The sequence below is a fragment of the Podarcis muralis genome, chromosome 6 (assembly GCF_964188315.1).
Source record: "Podarcis muralis chromosome 6, rPodMur119.hap1.1, whole genome shotgun sequence".
Lineage (NCBI taxonomy): Eukaryota > Metazoa > Chordata > Lepidosauria > Squamata > Lacertidae > Podarcis > Podarcis muralis.
In genome coordinates this window covers 11985442-12005167 of record NC_135660.1, presented here as the reverse complement: position 1 = coordinate 12005167, position 19726 = coordinate 11985442, and the positions used below count along the sequence as shown (strand labels likewise).

The following is a 19726-nucleotide window of genomic DNA, read 5'->3' as shown; positions in this document are numbered from 1 at the left end:
TTGCCTGTTTTTGTTTTGTTTTAAATAAAGCCAGACAGCACCTGCGGAGTATCAAACTGCCGTTAAGCAATTAGCGATTCTGCAAATGTAGAGTCGAAGTGACCGCTAGGCTAAGCTGGCCCGGTCTTTGCCTGTGATGTTGGTACAGTGGTACCTCAGGTTACATACGCTTCAGGTTACATACGCTTCATGTTACAGACTCCGCTAACCCAGAAATAGTGCTTCAGGTTATGAACTTTGCTTCAGGATGAGAACAGAAATTGTGCTCCGGCGGCGCGGCAGCAGCAGGAGGCCCCATTAGCTAAAGTGGTGCTTCAGGTTAAGAACAGTTTCAGGTTAAGAACGGACCTTCAGAACGAATTAAGTACTTAACCTGAGGTACCACTGTATCCTGAGTTTCTTGAGGGTGGGGAGGAAAGTTGAGAAATTTAAAAAGTAAAAAACCACAAGGGAACCCACGGCAACATGCTGAAAGCAACATTAGCACCCGCAGTCAAAGCAGCTGCAGAAGGAACTACAGAAAGTCTAACTCAGAGAAAACCAACATGGCGGCCTCCAAATGCTGTTGGACTACAACTCCCACCGGCCAACAAGGCCAATGGCCAGGGGCGATAGGAGTTGTAGTCCAACATCTGGAAGGTGCCATGTTGCCTACCCCTGGCCGAATGTGTAGCTCCAGAAACACAACCATCAAGTTTTAGCATCGCAGCTCCAGCTACCTGCAGTAAAATGCCAAAACCGGAACTACGTATGTTGCGAGCCACAAAAAAAAGAGGTTGCTCATAACATTCCTACAGCAAAGGGTATTTGCACATAAAGAATCAAGATTAAGCTTTCACTTGCCAGCCAATTTCCCCTACAAGCCAACTCAGTTGGAGAAAGGGGCTATTACCGCATTGCCATCAACTGGCAAACGTGCATCTTCCAAGGTAACCGGCAGTTTCACTCTCCCCTTTCCCCATCCCCCTCACAGAAGCTGGAGGGTTTTCTCCAGACTGATTTTACACACGCGTACATTTTTATTTAGAAAGGAGCAGGAACGTATGGCCCGCACCTTACTGCTAGGCATCTATCACAGCCAAGTTCGCTCGGCTGCAAAATGGAGGAGGAAAATCACAACAGATTAAATGCAAAATGTCAAGCCGCAGAGCTGTGGGGTATTCTTTTGCAAGCACGACTTCCTGGAAAGATTTGCAGTTTGAACAAAAGTTCATCAAAGAGCATTTAGGGAGCAGATGCTGACTGCTCGCTTACTACAATAACCTCTCAAGCTTTACCAAAATAACAAAAAGAAAAAGAAAGTGGGGGAGGGGGGGAAGAACACTGTTTGGATAATCGCTGGGTTTAATTAGAGTAAAAATAAAAATTGCTTAAGCAGCTGAACAGTCGAGCTAAGTTTCCCCACTCAACAGATGGCGTAACTCAGGAGGTTCTCAAACTCAGGTCCCCAGCTGTTGCTGGACTACAGCACCCATCATCCCTGACCACTGGTTCTGTGAGCCCTAACGCACATTCGCCATCTATTGACAGGTCAAAAATTATGAAACCAATAGCATGATATGGACTTCAAACAAGCTTTGGACAATATATCAATATATCTCCCAAGCCTGATGGGAACTACAGTCCATCAACATCTGGAGGGATGCCCTGGGCAGCAACTCCGCCCAGGTTGGCCATCATCTCTCCTCAATAGGAAGGTCTACAGTAGCTTCTTCTTTAAGCTGTAGAAAAGCTTGTCCTCTGATCTCGATACCCCCTCAAGCTGTGCATCTGCATGACAGCAGCAGTTCAGCAGCCGTTTCCATAAGAACAGCCCTGCAGCTTCAAAGACCTATCTGGTCCAGTATCCTCTTGCACCACAGCCGCCAGATCTATCTGGGGCAACAGGAACTCAAATCTGCAAAGCTGGGCACTCAACCAGAGGCCAAAGCTGTAATCCTGGACTAAATTTAACAGCACAAGATATGGAGAATGACTGGACAGTGATAGCTACCTTGCATATTTTACATCTTACTAACGTTTCTCGCTTCCATAGCCAATCTCCCCCCAAAGGCTTCTGCAATACATTTCAATGCTACCTGCACATATTTCTCATGAACTCGGCAGGATAAACTACTACACCATCCTTACTTGGAAACTCACTCTCAAAATCATTCAGGGAGCAAGGAATACATAGACCTAGAAATAATGAGAGGTGAAATATAATGTAGGTTTCTACTTTTTTCCCCTTTTCTTTGCATGCCTCCAACTTCCATCTTTCAACATTAAAAAAATAATCACATTCTGTGTGAAACAGTCCAAAAGATTGTACGCGTTTACCCCCCCAATACATTTCTGTATGCTTTTCAATGCTTTTTTCTGTAAAATACGCAATTTTTTGCATATCACTTGAACCAAAACCCCTGCAAAAATCAGAGAAATGCATAATCCAATGTATAGCCCTGATCCAATCTTCATATAACTCAAGGACAGAGAATTAGGCCAGCACGCTTTAAAATATGGGCCGAATGAATTTCTCCTCCAGCCTTGGAAATTTACGCTGCTTCTCTTTTATTTGCATGCTGTCAATCACGTCCTCGTCTACACTAATTTTTCATCTCCCAATCTTTTCGCCAGCAATGGCTAAATCCCACCGTGCCTTAATCAGAATACATGGGTCGGACGGATGCTTCTCTCTAGTATGAAGTATTTTTTTAGCCACTTCGTTTTCCAGGCTGGGTTGGACTTAAATAGATTTTTCACTGAATTCACCTCAATCCGTTCCTTAGATGCTATCGACACAGCACTAGCCTCCACCAAGGTGCTCTGAAGAAGTTGCTGACTCTTCCAACGCCACACAATATTTAGCAAAAAAGGCTGCTACTGGAAACCGGAAACCCTACTGGGATAATGCTTCTACGTACTTCCAAGTCGCTCATGGAATGCACTTCATGTCATTCACGCTTTCATAACCTCTACGCAATACTTCTGTAGAACACACTACAGGTGGCTTCCCTTAAAGAACGGCAGCGATGTCAAACAGAACAATTTCCAGTGCTTCATTTCAATGGTAGAAACTCAAGATATATAAGCTAGGCACCAAACGGCTCCTTAAACCAGGGCTTACAGTTGCCAAAACAAAAATGCCTAGTTGCCATTTTTGGACCAGGTGGTTTGAAAGTCGCATTTTTCAACTCGACGTTTTGATCCCTGAAATTCGTTCTGACTGCGCAGATAAAATATAAAGGATAGAATTCTATAGGATGTGTTGCTAGTGTGTGGAAATACCGTATTTTTCGCACTATAGGACGCACTTTTTCCCCTCCAAAAATGAAGGGGAAATGTGTGTGCGTCCTATGGTGCGAATGCAGGCTTTTGCTGAAGCCTGGAGAGCGAGAGGGGTCCGTGCGCACCGACCCCTCTCGCTCTCCAGGCTTCAGGAAGCTATCCCAAGTCTTGCAAGCCCGGCGGGATGTCCCGCGGGCTCGCAAGGCTTGCGGGCAGCAGCCTGCACCCAAAAGCTGGGGACAGCGGGGAGGCGCAGAGCCGCCACCCCGCTATTCCCCGACCTGATCTGGAGGCTGGGGGTGGGAGGAGCAAGCCTGCTTCTCCCCCCCCCCAGCCCCACAACCTCCAGATCAGGTCGGGGAATAGCGGGATGGCGGCGCTCCGCCATCCCGCTATTCCCCGACCTGATCTGGAGGCTGGGGGTGGGAGAAGCAAGCCTGCTTCTCCCCCCCCCAGCCCCACAACCTCCAGATCAGGTCGTGGAATAGCGGGATGGCGGCGCTCCGCCATCCCGCTATTCCCCGACCTGATCTGGAGGCTGGGGGTGGGAGGAGCAAGCCTGCTTCTCCCCCCCCCCAGCCCCACAACCTCCAGATCAGGTCGGGGAATAGCGGGATGGCGGCGCTCCGCCATCCCGCTATTCCCCGACCTGATCTGGAGGCTGGGGGTGGGAGGAGCAAGCCTGCTTCTCTCCCCCCCCCCCAGCCCCACAACCTCCAGATCAGGTCGGGGAATAGCGGGATGGCGGCGCTCCGCCATCCCGCTATTCCCCGACCTGATCTGGAGGCTGGGGGTGGGAGGAGCAAGCCTGCTTCTCCCCCCCCCAGCCCCACAACTTCCAGATCAGGTCGGGGAATAGCGGGATGGCGGCGCTCCGCCATCCCGCTATTCCCCGACCTGATCTGGAGGCTGGGGGTGGGAGAAGCAAGCCTGCTTCTCCCCCCCCCCCAGCCCCACAACCTCCAGATCAGGTCGGGGAATAGCGGGATGGCGGCGCTCCGCCATCCCGCTATTCCCCGACCTGATCTGGAGGCTGGGGGTGGGAGAAGCAAGCCTGCTTTTCCCCCCCCAGCCCCACAACCTCCAGATCAGGTCGTGGAATAGCGGGATGGCGGCGCTCCGCCATCCCGCTATTCCCCGACCTGATCTGGAGGCTGGGGGTGGGAGGAGCAAGCCTGCTTCTCCCCCCCCCAGCCCCACAACCTCCAGATCAGGTCGGGGAATAGCGGGATGGCGGCGCTCCGCCATCCCGCTATTCCCCGACCTGATCTGGAGGCTGGGGGTGGGAGAAGCAAGCCTGCTTCTCTCCCCCCCCCCAGCCCCACAACCTCCAGATCAGGTCGGGGAATAGCGGGATGGCGGCGCTCCGCTATCCCGCTATTCCCCGACCTGATCTGGAGGCTGGGGGTGGGAGGAGCAAGCCTGCTTCTCCCCCCCCCAGCCCCACAACTTCCAGATCAGGTCGGGGAATAGCGGGATGGCGGCGCTCCGCCATCCCGCTATTCCCCGACCTGATCTGGAGGCTGGGGGTGGGAGAAGCAAGCCTGCTTCTCCCCCCCCCAGCCCCACAACCTCCAGATCAGGTCGGGGAATAGCGGGATGGCGGCGCTCCGCCATCCCGCTATTCCCCGACCTGATCTGGAGGCTGGGGGTGGGAGGAGCAAGCCTGCTTCTCCCCCCCCCAGCCCCACAACCTCCAGATCAGGTCGGGGAATAGCGGGATGGCGGCGCTCCGCCATCCCGCTATTCCCCGACCTGATCTGGAGGCTGGGGGTGGGAGGAGCAAGCCTGCTTCTCCCCCCCCAGCCCCACAACCTCCAGATCAGGTCGGGGAATAGCGGGATGGCGGCCCTCCGCCATCCCGCTATTCCCCGACCTGATCTGGAGGCTGGGGGTGGGAGAAGCAAGCCTGCTTCTCCCCCCCCCAGCCCCACAACCTCCAGATCAGGTCGTGGAATAGCGGGATGGCGGCGCTCCGCCATCCCGCTATTCCCCGACCTGATCTGGAGGCTGGGGGTGGGAGAAGCAAGCCTGCTTCTCCCCCCCACCAGCCCCACAACCTCCAGGCTTCAGGAGAGCCCCACCGCCAGCCCCACAAGCTCGGGGGACAGCGGGAGAGGCGCAGCGCGCCCTTCCCGCTGTCCCCCGACTTGGCTAGAAGGCTGGCGGGGGGAGAAGCCTGCTCCTCCCCGTTGCCAGCCCCGCAAACTCGGGGGACAGCGGGAGAGGCGCAGCGCGCCTTTCCCGCTGTCCCCCGACTTGTCTAGAAGGCTGGTGGGGGGAGAAGCCTGCTCCTCCCCGTCGCCAGCCCCGCAAACTCGGGAGACAGCGGCAGGGGCGCAGCGCGCCCTTCCCGCTGTCCCCCGACTTGGTTAGAAGGCTGGCCCAGCCCCGCAAACTCGGGGGACAGCGGGAGAGGCGCAGCGCGCCATCCCGCTGTCTCCCGACATGGTTTGGAGGCTGGCGGAAGGCTTCCTCCTCCCCCAGCCCCGCAAGCTCCCAGAGCGATGCCAAAGCTGCGCGCAGCTTCGGCATGGCTCTGGGTCCCGTTCTGGGGGAGGGGGAAGCTCGGGCTTTCCCGCCCCAGCCCCGCGCCTGGCGGGGGGGGAATAAATTTTTTTGCCTTTATTTACCCCCCCAAATCTAGGTGCGTCCTATGGACCGGTGCGTCCAATAGTCCGAAAAATACGGTAGTCAAGATCCGAGGATTCCCCAGGTGGTGGAGACGTCAGGCTCCATCTTGGCGCCCGGGCATCTTCACTTGGTCGCAACTGGCCCTTAGCTCCTTGCACCTAGCGAATTTTGAACGCTGCTTTATTTTTCGGCGGAAAAGAAAAACGTTAAGTTCATTTGCAATAATGAATGGACACCAGCTGCAAATAAGCGTTGGGCAGGTTTTGCAGTTTCAATGTTTTCAGCTTTGCCGAAAGTCAAAATAAAATAAGTACGCTAATTTCGATAACACGAAGGCCTCAGAAACTTTTCCAATACCATTTTGGAAGATTTCTGATACGTATCACCCTGATTTGCATAGGAAAACGTTCCAATGCAAAAACAAAATTCCAGAAAACCCATACCACCTAAGAGTGTTCGCATTTCCCCAGGAGCCAGGAACGTTTTGTGACCACGTCGAGATCTCTTGTTGCCAGATTGGCAACTGACATCTCCATCTGGCTGGCCCCTCCAGCTTTCTTAAGCAGGTAAGCAGAAGAGCATTTATATCCCACCTTTTTCTCCAAGGAGTACATGGTAGAACCCCCTCCTCAGTTAATCCCTACAGTGACGTAGGTTAAGAGGCTGTGATCGACTCCAAGGTCACCCAGTGACTGAGTGGAGATCTGAACCCCGATCTCCCAGGTCCTAGTCCGACACTCTCACCATTATACCACACTGGCTCCCTAGGGCACCTCTGTATGGAGGAAGAAAATGTCAGAGAAGGGTCTGAAATATTTTCCCTGGTCTGAATTCTTTTATTCTGAGTTGTTTTATCTGATGCTTAAATATGCTGTAAACCGCTTTGAGATTTCCCCCCCCCCTTAAAATATAAAGCTGTATAGAAATGATGATGATGATGATGATGATGATGATGATAACAACAACAACTGCAAAAAAGGCGCCTAAACATTCCGTTGTGGCAACTGCAACCTAGGTTTAAGGTGCCATTTGGCAATTGCCTTCTATATCTGATTTTATAATACTGGCACCTTAGAATTAATGCTTTAGCTGGTGCAGAATGAAGTAAACAACCTTTCCTCCACCCCAAACCCCCCCCCACAGGTGAGTGAGGTAGGGAGGGGGATGAATGAACACCAGATAAACATGAACCAAGACAATTCAAGGGGCTGCTGGGAGCAGCACCATTTCATGGGTTTGAGCATACTACACCGACCCTGGCCTGACTGCACCAGTTGCCAATTAGTTTCCGTGCCCAATTCAAAGTGCTGGTTTTGACCTGTGAAACCTTAAATAGCTCAGGACCGCAATACCTCAAGGACTGCCTCTCCCCATATGAACCGACCTGGACTGTGTTCATTATCTAAGGCCCTTCTTTGTGTGCCTCCTCCTCGAGAGGTCCGGAGGGTGGCAACATGAGAACGGGGCCTTCTCTGCAGTGGCTCCCTGTCTGTGGAATGCCCTCCCCAGGGAGGCTCGCCTGGTGCCTTCATTGTATATTTTTAGGCGCCAGGCAAAAACATTCCTGTTCACCCAGGCCTTTGGCTGATTGAGATTCTACAGCCTTTTAAATGTGCCTGTGGGAAAGAGAGGTTATTGCTTTGCTGCTTTGTTTTACTTATTTACTTCTTTTTATCCTGTATTTTATTCTGTGAACCGCCCTGAAGCCTTATGATGGACAGTATATACATCTAACAAATAAACAATAAGTAGGCGTCCGCGAAATCGGAGTGTTGGTCTCCAGGATCTCATACAGCATTGCAAATAATCAGGACGCTCACCTTGGACCGTGAGTGGCAGAGCCGCTTGGGGACAGGAAAAGTCCTGGCGGCAGTATCCATGCCGCCTGCCTTCTGGGCACAACAGAACTTGCTGACACTTTTTGACTAATAAGGCCTTAAACTGCCAAATGCCCAAGACGTCAGACGTATTTATTGTACTTGTACCCAGCTTTTCTGACAATTAAAAAAAGGAAAAAAATCTGTATCCCAAAGTGTCTCACACCAATTAAAACTGAATACACAATGTTTCTGGTGAGCACCACGTAAATGAAAACAAGACGTGCCTTGCCCTCAGGCCTGCAAAACAGAAGTCAAGACAAAGGGAGGAAAGGGAGGAAGAAAAAAACTCCTTTTGTGCTTTTATCATCTCTCAGAACAACAAAGCATCCTCTTGGAACATTCCATCCATGCGCCATTTCTGAGAGCAAGGGCGGACCGGGGCGCCTCGCTGCTCTGTGGGGGCCCTTCATCTGGAGAACGATGGCTAGGACATCTTTTGGACGTGCTGCCAAGACCTTTTGGAGCAAGCTGGCTTTCAGAGGCCAGAGTAGAACTTCAAGAGGATAGACCCACACCATGCCCAATATAGGCCACCCAAAGTGACTGTGAACACAGGCCATGACTCCCCAGGGCTTCAGGAAGGGGCTTTTCCCAGCCCTCCATGGAGATGCTGAGGACTGAACCTGGGACCTTCAGCATGAAGATGTCTATACTGTTGGCTGCTCTGACATTCTGGTTTTGTACGCAGCTCTGAGAACTTGGATGGGAAACAAGCAGCACTCAGAATTCGCCAGGTGCATTTTATACCTGGCTATCGGCCACTTGCAACCAAGTGATGATGCTCAGGCGCCAAGATGGTGCTGGACGTCTCCACCATCTGGAGGCGCATGCATGGGGATCCTTGGATCTTGACTGTTTTCACATACCAGCAACACGTCCTGTAGAATTCTATCCTTTACATTTTATCTGCACAGTCAGAACGAATTTCAGGGATCAAAACGTCGAGTTGAAAAATGTGACTTCCAAGCCACCTGGCCCAAAAGAGGCAATTAGGGATTCCATTTTGCCGACTGTAATCCTGGTTCAAAGAGCCATTTGGTGCCTAGCTTGTATATCCGAATTGCTGGGACTGCCTACAAGACCCCAATGAACTTTATAATTATAGATTATGATTACAGAGTGGAAGACAGTCCTTAAACATCCATTCAAAGCTAGATGCAGTGACAACCCCTAAAAAATAATAATGAAGCATTTGAGAACCACCGAACCATCCTTAAAAAGAACTGGACTCACATTATCCTCAGTACATCATCAATGCCTCACAGTGACAGAAGGGGTGAGGTGGCCGCCAACATGCTGGTGCTCGAGAGAAAGTTCTGGAAGGAACAGAGGGAACAAACGAAACCTTTCTCACAACAGCAGATGCTGCTAATATGAACCGTCATTTGAAGTTCAGAGCAGGGGGATGATGGGTGTTAGGAAAGTGAGTAGCGAGAAGGTTTGTTTTCCCTCAATCTCACATACGTGGTCTTCAGCTACCATTTACCCAGAGCAGATCCGAAGAAGTTAGTGGATTTAACTTAGTCGTGTTCATGAACTGCAAACGGGTCTACGCTCACTAAAACTTAGCCAAACAGTACGCCTAACAATTATGTCGGCTTATTAGACTTATTAACACTGTTACTCCTTTAAGTGTATTCCTCCCGGTTTGAATGCCCAGCTAAAATAATCAGGCCTCCTGGTCATTCATCAACCTATAAATTTAATGCCAGGCCCTAGGAATTTGAAATATTTATTCAGTGCTATAAATAGATGACACTGAAGAACGTGACACTGGTCAACACAAAACTGATACTGGTGCTGAGGAATTTGAGGTGACACAGACTAATTAGGCCTAGAATTCAACACCGCCACAAACGAGTCGCAAGCCAGCATTACAACAAAACAAATCTCTCGAGTCCAAGATTTGTACAATCAGAGAGACATACCATATTTTGAAAGAAAAATGGGCAGACAAATTTATCCAATTCGGATTTAAAGCCGTCTACACTAGCAGCCATCTCCACACTCTGTGGCAGGTATTCCAAGCATGAATCTCACATAATCCAAGCGTTGGAAGGTCACGCAACACAACACAACATCCTGCCAATGCAGGAATTCACAGACCACAGCATCCCCGATAGCTGACTGTCCAGCCTCTGTTTAGAAACCCCAGAAGATAAAGTCCACAACTTAGCAAGGCAATCTGTTCTACTGTAGAACGAGGACCGCCAAGGAATTTCCCTAACATTTAAGTAAAAACAAAGCGCCTTGTTCAACACCAAGTTCTGCTGAAACAGCAAGATGCTCTGTACCCTTCTCGACGGGAAAGGACCACAGCTCAGCGACAGGAGGGAATGCTTTATTTTCAGAAGTTCCCGCATTCGATCCCTGGCATCTCCAGTTAAGAGGATCAGAGAGCAGGTGATGTGAAATGCAGCTCTCCCAGAGATTCGGGAGAGCTGCTGCCAATCCAAATAGAGAAACTGCCAGGGTAGATGGACAAATGGTCTGCTAAGAGCGAAATCAACATCAAAGCAGTGCTTTACCGCACATCCAAATCGTCAGTCAACACAATGAGAAGCAGAAATATTCAGGAGGAATACAGTGGTGCCTCAGGTTACAGACGCTTCAGGTTACAGACTCCACTAACCCAGAAATAGTACCTCGGGTTAAGAACTTTGCTTCAGGATAGAACAGAAATTGCGCAGCAGTGGCGCAGCAGGCCCCGTTAGGTAAAGTGGTGCTTCAGGTTAACAACAGTTTCAGGTTAAGAACGGACCTCCGGAACGAATTAAGTACTTAACCTGAGGTACCACTGTACCAGGTTCTGAAGTACAACAAAGCCCCAGAGCAGGGGAAATAAATATGGGCAAAGCTGGTTGCACCCTGCCACTCTCAGGTTTCTGAAAGACACTAATCTGCACACAGTTATGTAGTCAAATTGTAAGGATGCCCCTACATCACAGGAACATTAAAAAAATTCCACAACTGTTCCTCAATCATTACATGAAAACCGCTTCACACATGACCCTAAACAGGTATCACTGGGTTTTCTATTTTCTTCTTTTACAGGGAAGAGATGCTCCATGCAGAAAAACTGTCACAACTACCTTCTATACGCAACTCAAAACTTTGCTGAGTCTTCCTTAACTTGGTGCCCTCCATACATTTCGGACTACAACACCCATCAGCCCAGTCCGGTCAGTGATGGCTGATGGGAATTATAGTCCAAAATAGCTGGAAGAATTGGGGGAAGCTGACCTATGCCTTTGTATTCCTCCGCAACAGCCGACATCTAGCAAAGACATGATTGCTCTGGAAGTTTTGTAATTTATTGCTCACTTGGCATTGAAATGTTCATGATGTTTATCTCCATTACTGGGGTTTTTTTTTGCTGTGTTATATCACATTTATTTGTGGGACGCGAGTGGCGCTGTGGGTAAAAGCCTCAGCGCCTAGGGCTTGCTGATCGAAAGGTCGGCGGTTCGAATCCCCGCAGCGGGGTGCGCTCCCGCTGCTCGGTCCCAGCGCCTGCCAACCTAGCAGTTCGAAAGCACCCCCGGGTACAAGTAGATAAATAGGGACCGCTTACCAGCAGGAAGGTAAACGGCGTTCCGTGTGCTGCGCTGGCTTGCCAGATGCAGCTTTGTCACGCTGGCCATGTGACCCGGAAGTGTCTCTGGACAGCGCTGGCCCCCAGCCAGTCTGTCAAGACTGGCCCGTACGGGCAGGGGTACCTTTACCTTTACTTTTATCACATTTATTTATTGTAAGGTCGTCAATAGATGTAAGCCACTTTGAATTTATTTTTGGTAGTGCTGTTTTTTTTAAAAAAAAGTAGGATATAAATGTTTTACATAAATAAGATGTGGCTCTTTCAGAAGAGGAGGTAAAAGTTAAAGACTAATTCTTCCACCTGCTTCACGAGGACCATTTACGGCCACTACATACTAAGTTTATTCACATTCAGGCAATTAAAATATGTATTTAACCACAACTGCAGCAGTTAGCTTGGGTCCAGATATTATTGAGATTAACCCTTCCCTCTCCCTTCAAGGTAACATTTATGAATCATCTTTCTGCAAGCAGACAAATGATGTCCAATAATTGTTTTCAATTGTAAATCCAATTACATTTTCTTTTAATCCAACAAATACTCAGGTGCTGCAACATTGGAAAGCAGTGTTTTTAGACCAACACTTAACTGGAGCAAGAAGATGAAAGAGAAGGGGTGTGGCAGGAGTTCTTGGAGAAGCTGTCCTATAGCTGTGGTGCCACAACTGAGAAGACCACGCTCAGAGCAGCAGAAAAAGCACATTAGCCAAAAATAGGGTTTCAAGAGGAAAACACAGTTGACTCCAGCACCTAAGAGGAAGCCAAACAGATAAGCAAGTAAATGGGTAGTTGGCTTGTGTACTAACTGGAGCTTCTAACCCATTTTATAGGTGCTACAGGGAAAGATTCTGCACATACAGAGACTAGCTGGTCCATGGAGATTATATTACACACTGATCTCAAGAGCTCATTGAGAAGCATGTTATTATAACACTCCTGCTGTGCACAAAATATCCATTCTCTACATTTGATATAGAGCAGCTGTACTCTTGTTTTACATCCTTAGACTCAAAAGCCAGTTTGGAGATTGCCAACAAGTTCACCAGGACAGTCACGTCCCTTTAAAAAATTCCCCACCATGTGTGACTGTGCTCCTGAGCATTAAAGCAACACAGATAGGGCGTATTTCAAGAACTGGAGGAGTTGGAAGGGATCACAAGGGTCATTTATTCCAACCAGCCTTTTGCCCAGTGCAGGGCTCAAACCCACGACCCTGAGATTAAGAGTCGCATGCTCTACAGACTGAGCTATCCAGCCTGCTATTCCTAAACAACTTAGTCACAATGCTTAGTGCTTTTTTTTTCTTGCTTTTTTTTAGCATTTTGAGTGTTCATCTACGTATCTCACAGGAATCCTCTAGCCCTGGACACCAAGGACATTTTATTATAAATAAACACCCCCAGAGGGGGATGGGAAGTAAAGACAAGACAGATGCATATTCCTGCATTGCAGGGGGCTTCCAACTCTGCAATTCCACAATTCTGTAAATCTAATAAAGTGGGCCTAGACCTCACCACATTTATCTACCGGTTTCAAATGACTTTTTAAAAAGGTAAAGGACTCCTGAAAGTTAAGTCCAGTTCCGAAAGACTCTGGGGTTGCAGTGGTCATCTCGCTTTACTGGCAGAGGGAGCCAAACAGACAGTTTTTCCAGGTCATGTGGCCAGCATGACTAAGCCACTTCTGGCGAAACCAGAGCAGCACACGGAAACGCCGTTTACCTTCCCGCCGGAGTGGTACCTATTTATCTACTTGCACTCTATGACATGCTTTTGAACTGCTAGGTTGGCAGGAGCAGGGACTGAGCAACAGCTCACCCCGTTGCAGGGATTTGAACCGCCGACTTTCCGATCGGCAAGCCCTAGGCTCTGTGGTTTAGACCACAGCACCACCCGTGTTAAAGGTAAAGGTACCCCTGCCCATACGGGCCAGTCTTGACAGACTCTAGGGTTGTGCGCTCATCTCACTCTAGAGGCCGGGAGCCAGCGCTGTCCGCAGACACTTCCGGGTCACGTGGCCAGCGTGACGAAGCTGCTCCGGTGTACTAGCACCAGAGCAGCACACGGAAACGATGTTTACCTTCCCGCTATAAAGCAGTACCTATTTATCTACTTGCACTTAAGGGTGCTTTCAAACTGCTAGGTGGGCAGGAGCTGGGACCGAACGACGGGAGCTCACCCCGCCGCGGGGATTCAAACCGCCAACCATGCGATCGGCAAGTCCTAGGCGCTGAGGTTTTACCCACAGCGCCACCTGCGTCCCGCACCACCCGTGTTACTTCCATGTAAAAAGCAAGATAGGCTAACATTCTACACAGGACTATTTACAACAGCTGGCACAGCATCATGGCTGACTCATGTGAGTGACAAGGTCCAGAGTTCAAGTCTCACCCTAAAACACACTTCACACAAGCCCCCTTCACCATGGAGATGCTGGGACTTTTTGAGAGCTATGTCGCCCTCAAGAACTACAACATCGTGCTACCATTGCTTATCAGCTTCTCCCTGCAGCATATTCCAGATGTTGGAGCAAAATTTCACAGCCTTGTGCCAAATGAAGTCATTCTGTATGCTTAATTTTTACTTGCTCAAACAAGCACGTGCGCGAACACACACACACACAAACACACACAGACAGTTCTGAACTTTTAAGCAATTCTTGCGAGTCGGCCATACAAGCCCCACCGGCTACCACCTGAGGTGGCTGAAGTAATAACTACAAAGCCAGAATCAAAGTTTTACAATGCTTTTTGCACTTACAGTTTTACAGCAACGCCTTAGAACTTCAAAGCAACTACACAAGGCATTCATCATTACCGCCACATAGAGGAATCCACGGCCTTGTAAAACAGTTGGCCTTTTGAGAAGTTGCCCTAAAACTCTGGGATGAGTAGCTTATGCGCCCAACTGTTGCAGAAACCCCGCATGTTTCCTCCACATAATTTAAGGCACCCACTTCCCAAACACACATGTCGTGTTAGGCCTCAAGGTACCTCTCTGAACCAAACAGCCACCTAAGGCCCAAACACGTCCCACTAATATTTCCCTTACTCCTATACCTACGCATTCAGAAGGGAAGAATACTAAGCACTTTCCAGGTGTTCTTCATAATCATCTGGGAGCCTACCCAAGATGCAAAATCACATGCATGCCTTCAGTTTTTACAGCGTTAACCTTGCACTTCTATAACTAACGTAAGTTATTAGGAAGGGGAAAGAGCACACATAGCTCAGGATTCTTGGGCAAACAATGAGCAATACCTGAAAATGAATATTATTGGGGGGGGGGGGCAGTGGTAGACTAAATGGATGGGGAGGAGGAAATATGCACCACATTTAGTTATTACAGCATTTTATCCAAATCAGAAATCGTATTCCAACGTTTTCATCTTCCCGGAAAAGCTTTGTTGTTATTTTAACTGTTGTGAACTGCCTTCTGTTGAATGGCAGCCTGTAAATATTGTAAGCAAGCAAGATGGGAGCGTGGTCATTCTCATCAAACATGGAGGTAGACAGCTCCATGCATGGAGGTTCTACTTAGTATCATGGCCTTCAGGCTGTTTCAAAGAATTGCTGCAATTTTTAAAAAATTGCTATTCAAAGCCCTTAGGGGACGTGGGTGGCGCTGTGGGTAAAAGCCTCAGCGCCTAGGGCTTGCCGATCGAAAGGTCGGCGGTTCGAATCCCCACAGCGGGGTGCACTCCCGTTGCTCGGTCCCAGCGCCTGCCAACCTAGCAGTTCGAAAGCACCCCCGGGTGCAAGTAGATAAATAGGGACCTCTTACTGGTGGGAAGGTAAACGGCGTTTCCGTGTGTGACTCTGGCTCGCCAGAGCAGCGATGTCACGCTGGCCACGTGACCCGGAAGTGTCTCCAGACAGCGCTGGCCCCCGGCCTCTTGAGTGAGATGGGCGCACAACCCTAGAGTCTGGCAAAACTGGCCCGTAAGGGCAGGGGTACCTTTACCTTTACCTTTATTCAAAGCCCTTGTCTCTTTATGTCCTAAGTTTTATTGAAATCGTTCCCTGGGGAATGTACGATCACATGCCTCTGGGGAAGATGAGTGTATTCACCAATTATTGGGGGGGGAGGGGTCAACTGGGTGGGAACAAGCCACTCCATCAGCCCCGCCCATAATATATTAAAAACACACTTTCTGGACGCATAGGATCACCCTGCAGTACTCTTCTTCTGCTTCCGCAAATAGAACACCCCACTGGTAAAATAAACTTTGGTCATGGCCAAATTCATTACTCCAGAGCCCTTCCTTTTTTAAAAAAGGAAAAATAAGGTGGTCCTAAATATGATTTCACTGGAAGAAAATGAACTGAATGTTATGTTCCCCCAAATACACTTTTAAATTCCAGTAACAGTACGACCCAATTATAAAGAGTGTGAACAGTAATATCTATCTAAGTTGCCAATGGCCTCATTCGCATGCCACAGTATGCCACAAACCATAGTTTACAGAGCACAAGCAAGTCACACACTCTTTAGTCCAGGAGTGTTTGGAGAGAGAGAAACAAGCCAAGATTCCTAAGTTGGCATTACATCTGAAACAAGAGTTAGGATTTGGTTTGGTTTAACTGGTAAGGCAGCAGCAAACCTTGGTTTGTTTGCAGCAAAACAAACCACACTTCCTGGTCTGGATGCAACACTAAACCACGGATTGAGGTTGGTTTCCTCCCAGTGTAAGCAGGGAGGATCAGAGTGGCACTTGTGGGTGGTAAACCATGGCTCATGCGATGCGCAAACGTCACCAAAATGTCCAGGTCAAATCAAATCCGTCGTTTCGTAACTATATACACAAATAGCATCCCAGATACTTGTTAAGCATTCAGGAATGACATGCCCCTTGTTTACAACCACATGCGTTCTGACAAAATTTTCCAAGTTTCTTAGCGGACAACGCTGTCAACATCTATTTACTTATTTGTTCTGTTTATGGAGACATCCCATAAAACTCTCTAGGCGTCGTACAAATAAAAGAGAATGCAAACATAAAACGATAAACCCGTACTACTATAAAAACCACAATATGCTTAAGAACGAATAATCTTCAAACGGTTTTTTATTCAAATGAGTAGTGCCGCCAACAAATCAGCAACCTGTCCAACTTTTACCCAGAATCCACCGCTCAGTTAACGCAAAATTCACACCAACAGCCCCACGGATATCTCCAAGAACGCACACTCGCCTCTGTTTACACACGTCTGGCCCAAAATGCACACTCCTGTGCATGTTTACTCAGAAGTAAGGCCTACAAAGTTCCATGGGGTTTACTCCCTAGTGAGATGTGGGTCGCAGTCAAACCCAGCAGGAAGCCTCACACGGGCACAGCTTCAAGGTTATGAAAATTCTACCAAAATTGCCAATAAGGCCCTGACATGTGGCCTAGCTTGAAAACACAAATTTAAGTTTGAAAACTGAACTTTTTCTTAAACTTTGGTTGGTGCAGGTGTCTCCAAACTGCAAGGAGACACTAGAAATCACCAGAAATCATAAAATTTAGAGTTACAGTACCCTCAAATATTCACTGCAACAGATCACAGGCGCAAGGGGGGAAAGTAATTAAGCCCCCTTTTCTTCCTGCTCCCTCCCCTCCCCCAAGATTGCTAGAAAATGAGAATTGTGTGGTGCCTTATATAAATCAGCTATAACTTCCTTTACACAAGCAGGGGTGGAAAAAATTGAGGAAGTAAAAACACGTGCGAGAGAGTCAGCAAGCCCAGTAGGCAAAACTCAGGGACACCGTGCAAAATAAAAAAGTTCTCCTCCACGCCAATCTACTGACCAAAACTTCTGTGAGAGTTTCCTCAAACTTTTATACACTAGAGTGTGTGTGTGTGTGTGTGTCGCTGGTCTTATTTCTGTATTTTGCCCTAACCCAACCTCCAAAGTCATTTGACAAGCCACGCTGCCCAACATTTATCTGATACGTTCCTCCCCATGGCTGTGGAATAATAATAATAAACATGGATATTTTGTCTTTGCTGACAGAAGGCGAAACCACACCCTGATAATAAGTAGCCTTGGAAACACATATCTCTTCCCCCCCGTTTTTTTAAGCTGGGCAAAGGAAAGAAAATAAAAGATGTAAAAGGAGGAGAGAAGAAACACCAGCTTCACACGCCTTCTTCCAGTTTCCTGAGGCAGCTATTTTGCACGTGGACCTCCAAAAAAACAACTGGTGAAAAATACCGAATGCACAAATCGGGGGGGGGGGGGCTTTAGACACATTAAAGCAGATGCACCCATGTGCTTTGTCCACTAAATAAAATAAAATACGAATGCAACGGATCTCCCCAGAACTTAAAACCCAGGAATCTGTCCACAACAACTTTGGAGGAGTTTTAAAAGACACCTCCCCTCCCCCAGTTTACAAAGCAGGTGAAGCAGAGAGCAGAACCCTCCTTAATCTAATCGCCCCCAATAGGAATAAATGCAAAAAGCAAAAGGCAGAACCTGTTTTGTGTTTTTCATCGCTTGCAAAGCCGCTCCAGAGCCAAGCGCCAGGCAAGGCCCTCTTTTCACACCAGTCCCTTCCCCCGCTTTCAGCCTGGCTTCAGCTACAAGCCCAGCTTCCCTTCCCCCAACCCTCTCCTTTTGCAAACAGGCATTTCAGGCGCAAAAAACCTTTCCAAAGAAAACTTTCACCTCCCTCCCAGACCCGGCCCGCTTTCCAGCCATCCCAAATCCCCACTGACCTTCTTTGCATTTTATTTTAATAATAATAATAATAAACCTAAAAACCACACTTCCGATCTTTATATTATACAAAAGGCGTGCGTCTTCCTCGAGCAGCAAAAGAAATGCACGGAAATCATCAACTCTTCTCCTTTGCAAAAAAAAAAAAGGAAAAAAGGAAAAAAATCGGTCTAAAAATAGGCTATAAAACCAGCTTGCTTCATAATGGCTGCTGGCTTGCATTTATTTGTGTGCAAATCCCTTCCTGGTTCTTTTTTATTTTATTTTTCCTTTTCCTGCGCCCCCACCCCCACCCAACCCAAGCTTGTGCTTTCAAAACGCGGAGAATCAACACTTTGCGCCCCCAGCCATGGGGGGGGGGGAGAGAGATTGGAGGGGGAGGAAACAAATATTTAAAGTTAAAAGACCCAGGTTTCCCAGTGGGGTTGGGGGGGGGGAGCGAGAGGGCCAAGTTGAAAAATGCATGTTACACTCCTGCCCATCCCCCACACTCCCTCCTCCAACTCTCTACAAACACAGGCGCCCTTCCCCCTACCCCACCCCACCCCCAGCCTCTGGTCTCAACACGCCCCCCCCCCTCTTTCAAATCCTTCTCTCCAAGACCCCCAACCCCCACCCGGGAATAATAAGGCTTTTGCATTTACTTTATGCGAGGCTTTCCTTCCACCAGCCAACCAAACCAACCCCCCCCCCACGGCGTACCGCCCCAGATATTCTGCTTTTGCAAAGGGTACGTTTAAAGCAGCAAAGATTAAAACACACGCGCAAAAAAAAACACAACACACAACAAAACCACTCTCTCCTTACCTTGCAAATTGATGGCTCTCCGTTAAAGCTCGTTCTCACCCCCTCCTTTTGCAATGGAGGCAGAAGAGGGAGAGGAAAAAAAACATAGAGAGAGATGTGGAAATGCAGTTTCCCCCTTGGCTTTTAATACAAATATATATTTAGGTAAGGCATGTAGGAACAAAAAAAAAAAAAAAAGACGGGTCTGCAGTTGCAGGAGCAGCTCCGGGCGCGCCCCCCCCCCTTCTTCCCCGCCTCCAAAAAGAAAAGAAGAAAAAAATAGAGACCGCAAAAAAGCCACCCAAAAAATGCAATGTGTTCAATTATATCCCGAGCCTCTGTGTGTGTGTGTGTGTGTGTGTGTATTGGGGGGTGGGGATTTAAGAAAAGGGGGGGGTTGTTGGAGGAGGGGGGGTGGAGAGATTACAGATCACAGTCCCAGGGAAGGAGGAGGAAGGAGGAGGTAATAATATTACTAATATTAATAATAAGCAATCTCTCTCTGTGAGTGTGAGTGTGAGTGTGATTTAGATGGAAGAGGAATTGAGGCAGAATGTTAAAGCTGTTACTAAGGGAAGGAGCCAAAACGGTTCAGAGCAGCCAACGGCTCTCAGACACTCAGCACTTGGGGGGGGGGGGGGTAGAGAGAAAGAGAAATGTGGCCAGCCATACAGAAATGAGCAGGAGAGGAGAGACACATACACACACACGCACAGACACATATACACAGAGAAGGGGGAAGGGAGCGAGGAGGCGAGGCCTGGCTGTGTTTTCTGTTCCTTTTGCTTCCTGCAAAAAAACAACAACACACAAACAAACCCGGGGTTTGCATGCATGCATGCAAAAAAACCAGGAGGA

General features: G+C 48.6%; 1 protein-coding gene across 3 annotated transcripts in view; it reads right to left on the bottom strand.

Moving 5' to 3' along the window:
- Nucleotides 1–19475, bottom strand: part of TBL1XR1 (TBL1X/Y related 1) — a 172160-nt gene extending 152685 nt beyond the window's left edge. The window contains exon 1 of one of the 3 annotated variants that reach the window (XM_028731607.2): nucleotides 18890–19475. The gene's annotated coding sequence lies outside the window, so the exon portion shown is untranslated. Of the gene's footprint in view, nucleotides 1–17839; nucleotides 17974–18889 lie in introns of those variants that run through there. The other 2 variants (XM_028731605.2, XM_028731606.2) reach the window with 2 other exon arrangements.
- Between the last annotated feature and the right edge of the window lie 251 nt (nucleotides 19476–19726).